Below are 9,397 nucleotides of genomic sequence, written 5' to 3'. Positions count from 1 at the left end.
GTTTATAAAGGCTTTTATGTCTTCGCGTTTCACATAAGTTGTAACGATTGCAACGCCGATACCAAGCAAAGATATCCATTGATTTGTGGTGAGACCGCTTGATTGCGGCTGAGCCTCGGGCTGAGCTGGTTCCGTTACGTCCGGTGGTGTTACATTTCGCTTTGCAGCAGCAGATTTCTTTTCCTTTTCTTTTGCAATTATTGCAGCAGCCTCGACAGCAGCTTTTTTCTGTGCTTCACGAGCCTGTTTTGTTTTTTCAGCTGCAAGCTTGCCAGCAGCAACTCGCTTTGGATTTTTGGCAGGCTTTGTTGCTGGAGTTGTTGAAGTAACTTGTTTCTGTTCTTCTTGAGCGATCGGAGTTTGTTCGAGCTCGGCCATTATATAATGAGAAAAAAATAATATTTAAATGTACAATGCTCAGCAAACTTTTTTGCTAAGCAATTGCTAGCATTTTCTTAGCATTGCTCAGAAAAATCTTCAGTAGTTGGTGTTTCAGCGCCATGGCGCTGGGACTCAAGAGTCCCTTTGGTTTGCAACTTTGTCGGGACCCCTTGGGCGTCTTTGACGCGTGCTGCGCACGTCCCCGCGCCAGGCGCGGCTTCGTTTAAATCAATGTGCTTTGTTGTGATGAGCGCAGCATTTGCAACGGCAAGAAAGCGACCACATTTCAAAGCCAGACCGCCAGCCAAAGTTGACAGCTCTTTACTGATGATGTAGTCGTTTTTTAGTTCCTTTTGATAATCATTGACGTCCTTGATATTTACGGCCATACCAACGACTTTAGTTACAAGAAAAATAAAGCTGTCGATCAAGCTGTCGGTTGTTTTGGATCCAACGTATGCCTCATATCTCTTTAAGTACTTTTCAACTTCTTTATCTGTCAAGCGCTTCACCTGCTCGTGTGTCAGTTGCACACCGATTGCTTCTTTGGCTTTTCCTGTTGAAACAAGGATTGCAAGCTGTTCACGCAAAGCAGGAATGTCAGGGCCTTGAATGAGTGCCATAGCGCTTTCTGTACTTTCTGGTTCAGCTCCTAGCAGTTCCATTACGGAAGCTAATTCTTGTTCACTTGCAGCGCCCTTGACGCTCTCGGGAGGAGAAGTTGCGAACGGGTCAGCCATTTATTACTCTAAAAAATATGTTCAATAAGAAAATTTTGTGCCGTAAGGGTGGCGATGAGAAATGACAAGATGCGAAAACTTATTTTTTTTTAGCTTTAAAATGATTTCTTTGTAATCCTCATGGGCAAGTTCGCCAGCGTAATCCTCAAAGATTGCCTTCGTGGTCTTGGCAGAGGGGGTGTAAAAGAAAACGATTGCCGCAACATTTTCGCGGAATGAGGATGTTATGCTTGTCAATTTTTGAGTTAACACCCATATGCTCAAGCCTGCGTGGCGAGCAGAGAAAGCAAGATTCACCAACTCCCCTGTTCTTCCTTTTACATCTTTCGAAGCAGCACAGTCGTCGAGGATGATAAGCGTGTTCGTACCCTCAAAAAGAAATCTTGAAAGCCTTAACCAAGATTCCACCTCGTGCTGCTCGCAAATGAAAACAAAAAATCGAATATCTTCCTCAGCAAAGCGATAATAAGTCTTGTTGTGCTCGAAAGTCGGGCAGATGAGCACGATGTAGTCAAACTTGCCTCGGAAAGGGCCACAAAGCTGATTGACCACGTATCTTGTTTTTCCTGAGTTCGTTGGTCCCACAATGAGGGCGTTGAAGGGTATATTGGCAGGATCCATCTTCGTTCGTATATGTACCTAAGGTACACTTTTTCAAAGAAAAAATTATAAAAGCACAGATTCTAACTGCCTGCCAAGTATATTCATTTGGGCGTCGCTGATTACGTAAATGTGGCAGTTCAAATTACCTGTGCCGCTTGCTTTCCTCTCTAGCTCAAGCTGGACACCGTCCTTTGTGTTCACAAGGCGCGTGCCGCTTCCGTGCATCGAGTGGTCAGCCATGGAACGCAGATCAATAAGAAGGCCAAACTTGTCTTCTGTGTAAAACTTTTGCAGAGTCATGTGCTGCGTTTTATTTTTTTCTTTCATGTAGAATCTTTTAACTTCTCCCCAAATGTCCATTCCTTCGATGCCGTTGTTGTACAGCATGTTTGGCGAGCCGTTGACAGTGATGCTTACTTTTGTAAGGTCCGGGTTAATGTACTTTTCCGAGCTCCTTGCACCTTTGTTATATTGCTCAATAAATAGGAGCAAGATACCTTTCATGGACCTCCTCTGCGGGTTGACCCTTAGATTCAGACGTGTGTCGGAGCCTTTTGCAAAAGTCGTCACTTTATCACGCTGGATGTGGTCGTAAGCGAACTCTTTGCCGCCCGAATAAGCGCTGAACGCTTCATCTGCAATTTCCTCGCTTCTTATCATCTCGTACTCCAGCTGGATGTTTGTCAACTTGTATTTTAGTTTTGTTGTATCTGAGCCTCTGACCACATGTTCGGCTGCCGCGAGCTTCAGTTCGAACACAAGATCGTTGTATAGTGCCTGAGGATAAAATGCCCCATGGTCAGTTAAAATCTGGTGATCCAGTCGGATGCGGTATTTATTTCCATATATCTCATTCAGCTTTTTTTCTGCGTCCACACCTGAAGTTTTCTTATCGCCAGCATTTGAGCGAATTTTGTTGAGGTCCTCGCTCTGAATGCCCTCTGGCACCCTGTCGTCGCGCTTCTCCTGCGAAAGGAAAAAGTCCTCAAATATTTTGTAGATGTCATAGCCAACCGTGTCCTGCACGACGGTGCCTTCGTACTTTACAACAAACTTGTCGACCAGAGCTCGGCTGACGTTGTCAACCAGAAAGTTGTTGGCATGGCCTCCGCTCAAGTCGATGTTGAAGCGCAGCGCCAGCGAGCCAGGCACAATGACCTCGTTTTCGTTCAGCTTGGGCACTGAAACATACAACGTTTCCTCTGGATTGGCTTCTGTGCGGTCAAAAGTGATTCGTTTTACCGCGCGCTCGGCTTTCAGTGCGCCGAGTATTTTCTCTGTGCGTCCCGGTTGAAGGTTTTCTTGAACAGCAGCCATCTCTCGATTGGTTTTATTGTTAAATTGAAAAGTTTAATTTGAAAATATATATATATAAATTAAGCGATGGCAACAGGTGGTGGTGATTTTGGATTCGAGGACCCTGATTTGGACCAAGATCTTGACCACAACAGTGATAACGATGATGAAGAGGAACAAGAGGTCGACACAACCCGACCATTTCAGCCCGGGGAGGCATCCACACCCTACCATGGGGGTGAACAACATGAAATGCAAACGATGCAGCACGAACAGAGCGGGCTGCCAGACACATCCTACGAAGAAACACCTTTTTTGGGAAGCTTTATTCATCAAGATGACAAACCGGCAATGATTGACAGAGCTAAAGATTTTATCAAAAGAAAATTCCCCAAAGTGAACTTCGCAAAATTAGGCCCAATAGGTTTTAGCAAAAAGAGTGGCAATGAAACTACAATTGTATCCTTTGGATCAAAAGGTGGCGAGACCGAAATTTTCAAAAAAGACGGAACTGGCCTTCTCAAAAAATTCACAAACAAGTTTAAAGCCCCCCTTGGGCCAGAAGCGGAATCTCTGATTGCTCAAGACAATGAAGAAATAAGAGAAAGGAGACAAATATTAAGAGAAGCTGAAAGTCAAATACAACAGGCAGAAACAATTGACATGCAGAAAGAAAAAGCCACCCAAGAAGTAGAAGATTTCAGAATAAGAATCGAGCGAACAGATGCCAAGATGGATCAACTTGGGTCAAATGTTGAAAATGAATCAGAATTACGCAGACTTAAGCAACTGAAAAAAAATCTTGAAAAGGATTTTGAAAACAAAAAAAAAGAAGTTGCTGCTCTTGAAAAACAAGCTAAGCAGATTGCAAAAGAACAAACACGAGTCGACCAACTAAGGGCAGGCCTCGCTGCCAAAGAGAGCGAAAGAAACACTTTGCAAGAAAGGCTCAACGACACAAGAGCGTTGGATGATCTAAAAGAGAAAGAAGCCGAGCTGAAGCAACAAAACGAGGAAGATCAAGCTGTTATAGAGGATGAGAATGCACCCCCCACTGACAAACAAGCTGCGGAAGAAAGAGTTGCAGAAAGAACCGAGGAGCTCGGGCGTTTGCAAACGCAGATTGCAGAAAGAGAAAGGGCGCTTCCACTTCGTGAGAGGATCAAAGAGATCTTCAAAAAATATGGCGTGACAGTAACAGCAATACTTCTTGCTGCTGGTGTCACGATTGGTTCTGTTATTGGAGCCATTACAAACGCGTTGAAGGCAACCGGCAAAGCGTTGGGGAAAGGCCTAAGTGATATTGGCTCAAAGGTAGCATCAGCTCTGCCTGGTCTCATTGGCTCGATTGCGAAATTTCTTTTCAAAACCGCTGGTCAAGTAATTGGATTTCTTGCAGAGCACACCTGGCTGCTTATCCTTGCTGTGGTTGCTTTTCTTGTTGAAAAATACATCAAAAAGAGACGTTAACGCATAAGGGTGTAGAGCAAAGCTGCTGCTCCAACCGCGCCAACAGCGACAGTTGCTTTGTTTATTTCGTGTGAATCATTGGCTACGGCCTTCGTAGCTTTAGCGCTTTGCGCGTTGCTAGCTGGTGTTTCAGCAGCGCTTGCGGCGGGTGCCTGATTTTTTTTTGCTGTGGCGCTCTTGTGTATAGGATTTGAAGGGTGGCTGTTTGGTGGGTTGATTTTTGATTTTCCTCCGGCCATCAGTTTAAGAGCTGCTTTTTTTGTAGCTTTATTAACCTCATCATTCACTCCTAATTTCATCCCAACAACAGCCTGCTTAAGCTGGTTATTGTAACCAACAACGCTTTCTGTGTTTATCACCATACGAGCGGGCATCAGCCAGGCACCTGGGCAGACTGCAAGGTTAAGCCGAACCTTAGCTTCGTCGATGGCTAGTTGGTATCTTTGGACCGACTTTGCCAGATCAGGTTGCCTTATAGCGTCTTCAACCAACACGAGGAACTCACTTTGCGCTTCCTTTGCACGGCCGCCTGTTCCAAGTATGCTACTTCGAACGTTCACCTGCGAACCGAGAATACAGTAGACAAAAGCCTCTATCGACTGGTTTACTCTCGACAAACCTGCCTGAGTAAGCCCTTCAGTGCCGTTAGGACAAAACCAGTCTGCCTGTGCATATGCAGCGTCGTCTGGCTCGATGTATTGAATCAAGTTACCTTTGCTTGCAGTTCCACCTTCATCCGAAAATTTATCGTAATCGGGGTATTTTGCTCCAGTTTTGTTTGGTCCAATGTTAGTAATCCAGATATAAACGTTACCAAGTCCGTGGTTTGCGCCTGTTGTGAAACGGAAATCGCTTGACGGGTCGACACCGAACTCAGCGCATATTCTTTTGTAAGAAGCCACGTCGTACTTGTTGTCGAACTGGCTAAAAGTGGGGTCGCCTGGCAAGGCGCTTACGCTCTGAATTCCCCCCATCTGAAACAATATTCGCCTTATCGTGAAATAAACGTGAAAAAGATAAAAATTACGCACAATCGGTGGCAAGCTAAGAGCTGAGTGCTCTTCATCGAAAATATCTCGACTTATACCGCAGCCTGTTGTCGCGCACCATACCGCAAAGTTAAGTTGCTGTGGCCAATAGCCCATATTTTGGCTAGCAAGCCACCTTTTTGACTCTTTTCCTGATGTATGCTTCAGTTTTGTTTTTTGAAAAATCTCTCTTAATTTCGTTGTGAAATATTGGTCTGGTGTGACGTAGATGTTGATTTTGCTGTTAAATATTTTTTTCAAACTCGGTGCGGCTTCGTGAAATCCAACCGCGGGAATTGGCAAAGATGAGCCTTTTTCGCCGCTTGGTGACAGCTGTTGTGGAAAACCGCCTGAAATTTGATTCACCCCCAGTGCTTTTTTCATCTCTGGGCTCCAATATTTGCTGTCAGAGCCAAAAACATTTATCAAATGGCCTTGCCCTGCCTTGTAATAAATGTCTGCCGTTGCTGTGTGGTTGTACGCGAACTCAACCTGTGCAACAAATTTTGTTCGGTCAGCGTTTGGATATTTTGCAAGAAAAGGTTTCCATGCATTGTCTTTTGCCGCTTCAGAAATTGTAGTTGCTTCTGGGGTTTTCATCCACTTCATAAAATCTCTTGTTTTTGCATCCATGGTCCTCTTTTATATTAAACATTTTTTATTTTTATTTAATATAAAAATGGTTGTGCTGACTGTTACCACAAAAGAAAATCCGAACACTGTTTATTTTGACCAGCCTATTCCAAAACCAAGCTATATCCGGCTTTTAAGTTGTTCTCTTTACAACAGCTGGAATAGTTTGGAAAAGGATGGAATAGTTTTTTATAAACAAGTGAACAAGGAAGAGAAGGCGCGTTATATACGGCAAGGAAACTTCTCACTCGATGACATTGGGAGTATTTTTGAAAAAGGATTTCCAGAGAAAAACATGTTTTCTGTAACAAAAGGCATTGCAGGTCGTTCATTGATAATAAAAGCAAAAGAGCCCAATTTAAAAGCTTTTGGACTGAATGAAAGTCTTATTAAGTTCTTTAATTTGCCTGGGTTTGAGAATTACGCAAGTATTGAAAAGGAATTTTTTGAAACAATTGAGGTAAATAATGTTTCAAATCCTAAAAATTACTTCATCAACTGTGACCTTATCGACAAGCAACAAAGCTTGCTAAATGGTAAGCCATCAAGCCTTTTAGCGTTTTTTGACATACGTGGAAAACCGTATGAAAAAGTTTATTACCAAAATACACATTTTAACGTCTTGCGCGACGTTTCTGCTGAAGAAAATGTATCATCTCTGACTCTTTGGATTAGAGATGAGAATGGAAAGCCATTCGATTTTAACGGCACAAATCTTACATATGAGTTGGAATTGAATTAAATTAAATACAAAAATAACTTTTATGTATACGAGACCATGTCATCTGCTAATGTGCTCCCGAGTGCCCCTGCTTATGGTGATCGCGAAGAAACACAACTTTATCCAAGCCTCCCAACAAATGCCGAGAATTTTCGGCTGACTGAAATAAGTAAAATTGAAAAAGAAATATCCGCTGAAGCCGAGCATTACAGGCTTGTGTTAAAAAAATATAAAAAAGTCCGGAAAGTTATTCACTATTCCGTGGTCTGTCTTGGCGCCGTGACGGCAGCTCTGTCTTCTGGAGCTGTTGCGACTTCACTTACTGGTGTTGGAATTGTTATCGGCGTTCCTGTTGCAGCAGTAGCAGGTATATCTGGCGCAGCTTCCACTGGCCTGTCAGTTATCAACAAAAAGCTTGAACGTAAAGTTAATAAGCACTCAAGAATCCTCGCTCTGGCTGTTGCAAAACATGACTCGATAAACAGCTCTGTCTCACAAGCTCTGAATGATAATCTTGTTTCTGACAAAGAGTTTCAACTGATCACACGAGAAATGCAGAAATATCGCCAACTTAAAGATACTTTACGCTCAAACTTTGCACAAAAACAAACAAATTCACTCCAGCCAGACATCGGAAAAATTCGGGAAGAAATCAAGAGAGAAGAACGCAAAAGATTGGAAAAAAAACTTCTCGAAAGTGCCACCGACATTTCGAAATAAAATTTCAGTCCAATAAAACATTTTTTCATTTTATAAAAGAATGATTGTCTGCGCTCATCTTGTCGTTTACTTTGTGATGGAAGCATTGTCGTTCGAGTTGCAAAAAAATGTTCGAGACATCACAAGAGAGGTTGTTGTTTGCCTGAACGAGGCAAAATAAAAGGTTAAAGCGTGCTTAAAGTGACTTTCAGCCGAGTCGAAATCAGAAAAAAAATAAACACTTGATTTAATCCCCACAGTCAAGGGCTTGTCTGAACAATGCATGCAAATTTTTTTTGTGTGTGTGGGTGAATGTCCCACAGCGTCAGACTTATGCAAATCAACAGCTTTTTAATGATATAATAAGCAATCAAAAAACATTACAAGTGTGTTAAGTAAAATAATTTTATTCAGTTGCTAAGTTAAATGTTCGTTGACAACGGCGGACATCTATGGCCGCGGTATCCAAGGTAAATTGTTCGTTGACAACGGCGGACATCTATGGCCACGGTATCCAAGGTAAATTGTTCCTTGACAACGGCGGACATTCATGACCACGGTATCCAAGGTAAATTGTTGCTTGACAACGGCGGACATCTATGGCCACGGTATCCAAGGCAAATTGTTCCTTGACAACGGCGGACATTCATGACCACGGTATCCAAGGTAAATTGTTCGATGACAACGGTGGACATCTCATGGCCGCGCGGCGTCTGTCCTTTGATGACTTGACAAGTTTTGGTCAAGTTTTAGAACTTGGCAAGTTTTTGTCAATTCGGGTTACGCGTAACCCCATTCCAATGTGATGACGTGGTTAGGCTTTTAACTTGGCCGATTTTTGTCAAGTTTGAGAACTTGGCTGATTTTGGTCAATTCGGGTTACGCGTAACCGATTGCATACCAATATGATGACGTGTTTAGGCTTGTAACATGGCAAATTTTGGTCAAGTTTGGCAAACGCTTAAGTTGTATCAGGCTATCGTTTGACATCTACAAATGATTCATGTCGATAAACTGAGTTAAATCTTCTTAATTTTGATCGAAAAATGTTTGAAAAACGTCTACAAGCATCCGATATACTTAACCTTGCGACCAAACTTCACGACCAAGCATCTGATTGTTGTCCGTAATTGCTAAGGTTTCGCGAAGCGAAGGCACGAATAGCTGATGTAAAATATTATAATCAGATCCTAGTTTGTCGTTTCCAAATGATTCATGTCCGTAAGCTGCGTCTTTGCTTCTTTTTTCGATTAAAAAGGTTTGATAAACGTCTCCATACATCGGCCATAATTGTTTGTGTAATACAAAAAAGCTTATGTGAATAATATAAAGTTATAATTTTAACTGTGATTGGTCACAAAAGACGTCATTACATCGGGAAATAACCTATTAACTAAAAATAGTAATGACGCCTGGTGAATAAAATTACCGTGATCTTATATTGTTCTTTTATGTGCTAGAAAGTTCTTAGCTCAATATTTCACGGTATATTTACATGTTAGTCAAATTAAATATTGTTGTTGAATAAATCATAGCTCTCAAAAAACACATACAAAGAGTTTGAGTTGTTTTCCGGCTAAAAATATTCAAGATGAAAAAAAAACAATTTGATTACGTCAAGGGGGTTTCCCACGTAATTGACACAGGGTAAACAATGACTTCCTGTGTTACTCAATAATTTATGCACTCACCGGAGCGTGCAAGTTTTGTTTAGCTTGTTAAAACGTTTGCGACAACACTGCTGTCTAATTTTTTTAATTTTTCAATCAGCTCGTCTGTTAAAAAGATTGTTATTTGTTTTTCATTTTCTTTAGTTTTTTTGTATG

This window comes from Oculina patagonica, chromosome 4 (genome assembly GCF_052425735.1).
Source record: "Oculina patagonica isolate OP01 chromosome 4, crgOcupat, whole genome shotgun sequence".
In the NCBI taxonomy this organism is placed as follows: Eukaryota; Metazoa; Cnidaria; class Anthozoa; order Scleractinia; family Oculinidae; genus Oculina; species Oculina patagonica.
The sequence above is the reverse complement of the archived record's forward strand: the minus strand, read 5'-3'. Positions refer to the sequence as shown.